The sequence below is a fragment of the Rutidosis leptorrhynchoides genome, chromosome 2 (genome assembly GCF_046630445.1).
Source record: "Rutidosis leptorrhynchoides isolate AG116_Rl617_1_P2 chromosome 2, CSIRO_AGI_Rlap_v1, whole genome shotgun sequence".
NCBI lineage: Eukaryota > Viridiplantae > Streptophyta > Magnoliopsida > Asterales > Asteraceae > Rutidosis > Rutidosis leptorrhynchoides.
In genome coordinates, this window is record NC_092334.1 from 570,369,585 (window position 1) to 570,374,361 (window position 4,777).

At 33.2% G+C, this 4,777-nt stretch overlaps 1 long non-coding RNA gene across 1 annotated transcript; it reads left to right on the forward strand.

Annotated features, from left to right (window-relative positions):
• The first annotated feature begins 1,489 nt into the window (after positions 1-1,489).
• On the forward strand, positions 1,490-4,567 carry LOC139894586 (uncharacterized). Its single transcript, XR_011775093.1, has 3 exons — positions 1,490-1,602; positions 2,088-2,160; positions 2,366-4,567. It is a non-coding gene; the product is annotated as an uncharacterized lncRNA (long non-coding RNA).
• Positions 4,568-4,777: the final 210 nt, after the last annotated feature.

Below are 4,777 nucleotides of genomic sequence, written 5' to 3' on the forward strand. Positions count from 1 at the left end.
GTGTATTCTAAGACATTTTGGTACTTATACGTGTTCATTTTTGCTCGTAAACTCAATAAAATCTCAATTATAAAAAAACATTTGTCCCAAATCCGTCCCTAATTACTGACGGATTAGGAACAACCATATATTTATATATATTTTTAAATAACGATTGATACGAAAATACATAGACACTCATTCCTAAATGCATCTATATTAGTTAACAATCATTTTAAAAATACTAATTAACGTATAAATGAAACCACACGTACGAGTATGCATATATTCAGTAACGACGATTATGAAACTTATATATGAAAACAGTAGATCAAATGTATACATCCGAAAAACGTATAATATATTGATGTACATATGTTATATTTGATAGTAAAAGGTATTTTAAGTCATTTTGGAACTTATACGTGTTCATTCGTGCTCGTAAACTCGATAAAATCTCAATTATTAAAAAAATCCGTCCCTAATTACCGACGGATTAGAGAAGGTCATATATGCATATATTTTTTAAAATTATGATTTAGACGAAAATGCATAGACACTTATTTCTAAATGCATCTATATTAGTTAACAAATGTTTTAAAAATACTAATTAGCGTATAAATGCAAAAACACGTACGAATATGCATATATTCACTAACAACGATTGTGGAACTTATATATAAAAACACTAGACCAAAGGTATACATCCGACAAACGTATAATATATTGATGTATATATGTTATATTTGATAGTAAAAGTGTATTCTAATACATTTTGGTACTTATACGTGTTCATTCGTGCTCGTAAACTCGATAAAATCTCAATTATAAAAAACATCCGTCCCAAATTCGTCCCTAATTACCGGCGGATTAGGGACGGATTATGGACGAATTTATGGACGTAGCTAATCTGTCGGTAATCTGTCGCAAAACTTATATTTAGGGACAGATTACCGACGGACGAGTCGTCGTAGTTAATCCGTCGCTAAACCGTCGCAAATGTGTTTTTTATGAGTTCGTTGGAAAGTCGTCGAAAATTCGTCGGTAATTAGGGACGGAATTATAGGCCGTCGCAAATTCGAAGCTAATTACAGATTTTCTAGTAGTGTTTATTTATAATTCATAAATTTGTTTTTTAATCGGACTGGAATTTTTTGATGTTTTATGGTTAACAGTGAAGATGGAAGAAGCAAGTAAGCTAACCAAAAAGGAGATCATTCGGGCTGAGAGAAATTCTGGAATTGTTAGCGGTGAACTTAGGGAAATTCAGGTAAGTTTCATGTTTGTACTTTCAGCAAAATACATATGTTTTCTGCAACATTTAGAGGTAACAATTTGGACGAGATGCGTTATGGGTCAAAATGATTAAAGAGGTTTTGTGCATTAGATATGCACTTTGGGTAACTTTCGACGTGTTCCGTTTAACCCATTATTTTAATTTTACGCTTGTGGCCCACTAGAGAGAACATATTCCAAATTAGTGGCTGTACACACGCAACAACAACAACAAAAGAAAAAAAAATCCTCTTTCAAATCAAGGGCGTTACAGTTCGACCCGTTGACCAACCAGGTGCCAAATTAGGTCCACGATATTTCTCTCATCCGTTGACACCCATCAAAGAGGTTCGTGTTTCTGATTTTTTCAATTAAATTTTCATTACCATTAACTTGCTAACATGTAATCTGGCCCAAAATTAGGGTTTGTGATTGATTCGTTAAATGTAATCGTTATCATCGTTGTTGAATTTTACCTATTTTGCTTCACTGATTTTTTGGAATCGTTTGAAGGTGATGGCCGATTTGATGATTTTGTTCTTATTTGTTAGAATTGATAGCGGAATTTGGCACAGGTTTGATTGCTTTTAGTGAATGAATGAATGTGAATGAATGTTTAGATTAATTAGGTTATCTTTATATAAATTTCCGTTTAGTATCTCCAATCTATCGAGTTTTTATATTTATTTTTAATTTAAGTATGTGTGAAGGTATAGGTACCAAAAAGTAATTATTTTTTCTTTTGTCATCTCTTGAGTTGTATGATGTCGTTGATGATGACCTTCTTAAAGATGTCTTAAGTAATGTGTTATTTTATTTTGTTTATGATACAGTTAGGCAGCGATGAATGATCGATGCTCATCAAAGGAGTTTCTTCATTGCTTTTGTTTCATTGTTCATCATAAGGTATGAAATACTATTTGATGCAGTTAAGTTTTAACGTTTTGACCTTTCTTTGAAGTTATGAAGTTATAGTTGTTAAATGAACACCATTGAGCAAGTTGAAATAGCTAATGTTTATTTGTTGCATTTCAGTTTGCACACTATGTGTTTGATGAAATGTCAAAATGATAAAGGGCTTAAATTTTGCAAATATAATTGTATTGTTTAGTTTTCAGGTGTTGATTTGAGCTACTCTTGATCAAATAATCAAATAACGGGTCAGATTTTCAACTTCAACTTTTAGGGTTTTTCCTGCTTGAATTTGTGATTATGTGTGTTACTTGAATTGACTCATTCTCGATCAAATGGGTTGAAATTGTGACCTGTGATTTTTTGTGATAGTCAAATGGGTGAGTTGGGTATATGAAGTTTGGATCTAAAACATCTATTTAGTAACTGTTATAAAAATGATCATGATGTAATATATCATAATTTGTATGGTACATCTCATAGTATAATATGGTTATTCAAATGCAACCTGAAATGAGCTACCATCACAGGAGAGCAATAAATGTTTTAACGTAGTTATTGCATTTAAAAATGATTATTTTTTTTGGTTAGATTGTACTTTTTGAGGTCTCTTTTTGTGATGTTATCTATAATGTGATATGTAAGTTTATTGACTTTGATTCCAGGTAATGAATATAAAGTGGTAAAAAGTAACGGCCTTTGACCACGTGTTGTGTTTGTTTAGTTCGTCTAGAGATTATCTCGAGGCTTGCTTTAGTGTGTCAATTATTTTTTTTGATGTACAAATGGTGTTAAAACAACTGAGTGATATTTTTTAAGGAGCCAAAAGTTCAGTGTTTGGGACTGAAAGGAGTAACGCACCACTATTTTATCTATGGTGAATCTCTACGTCCAACTATCTCCAAGTATTGTGACACTCATTTTTGTACTAAAATTTTCTTCCTTTGTTTTTTTGTATCATTTTTCAAAACCTTTTTTTCGTCTTTGTAATTTATAAAGCTTTGTAGATATCAATGTGTATATAAAGTTCCTTAAAATTTTGAAGCACACTGTGTATATGAAGCTACTTTTCTAATTACTAATGTGGATATAAATGGTTTGGTAACATGTGATTGTAAAATGTGTCGTCTAAATCGATAGCTTGCGTTAAAATCGCATAAACCTTAGAGCAGCAACGCGCGAACCCTCAATTCTTGTTCTATGTCAAAGCTAGTAAATGTAGCTTTGCAGTGTCAAAAATTGAATATCTTGGGCATATAATTGATAGAAAAGGAGTAGCTCCAGACCCTACTAAAATTCCATCCATGGTTGACTGGCCCACACCTCAGACAACTAAACAATTGAAGGGGTTTTGGGGTTATACAAGGCTATGCTAAAATTGCAGCACCCATGACAGAGCTATTAAAGAAATATGCCTTTTTATGGAATAGGGGAAGCTGAGGTGGCATTTTAAGCATTAAAAGAGAAAATGGTTACAGCTCATGTATTGATTCTCCTTAAATTTAAATTACCTTTTCAAGTGGTACTGATGCTAGTGGTGTGGCTATTGGAATGCAAGATAAGCACCCTATAGCTTATTGCAGCAAGAAAATGTGTTTAAAATTGCAAAGATCATCTACTTATATTAGAGAGCTGTATGCAATGACTTCGGCGATTTCTAAGTGGAGACAGTATTTGTTGGGTGGTCAATTCACAATATTCGCAGATTACAAGAGTTTGAAACATTTAATGGAACAAACTATTCAAACTCCAGAACGGCAACCCTATTTGACCAAGTTTCTTGGTTATCAATATCAAATAGTATACAAGCCTGGAATATCCAACCCTAGCAGATGCTTTATCAAGAATGCGTAGTCTAATTGGTTCATTTTTTCTATTACTACTGTGCAATTTGAGCTAATTAGAGACTTAAAGAAAGTGATCCATAATGATTCAAAATCTTAGCACTTGATTGTTGATATTACAAAAAATTCTCAACAAGTGGAGCATTGGAAATTCACAAATGGGTTGTTGTACTATAAGTACGGATTATATGTTACTGAGATCATGGAAATAAGGAGGGCAATATTGGAGGTATTTCATTCCACTCCCATAAGTGGACATCCTGAGATTCAAAGAAGAAATTTGAGATTAGCTGTCAATTTTTATTGGAAGGGAATGAAGCAAGACATGGATAATTTGTAACGGATTGCACTGTTTGCCAGCAGGTAAAAACCCTTAACATTGCACCTTATGGGTTGTTACGGCCTTTAAATGTACCTGATATGGACTTTATAACTGGTTTACCTAACTCTGGGGGTTACACAATTATATATGTGGTTGTAGATAGGTTGTCAAAGGGAGTCGATTTTGGTAGTTTACATTCTAAGTACACAACTGTTACAGTAGCCAATGTACTTGTTTTTTGAGATGGTGTATGATCATATACATAGGCATGTATATGCATATTTTAAGTGCAAAAGGCAATGTAAATACACGTGCAAACAGAACCGCAAAAACAAATAACAACTGCGAACTGCGCTATTAGATTGCGGAAGCCCGCATAAACTCAACATTGCGAAAGTGTCCCGCATAAACACTGCAGACCAATAAAGCATGCGCAAACATTGCG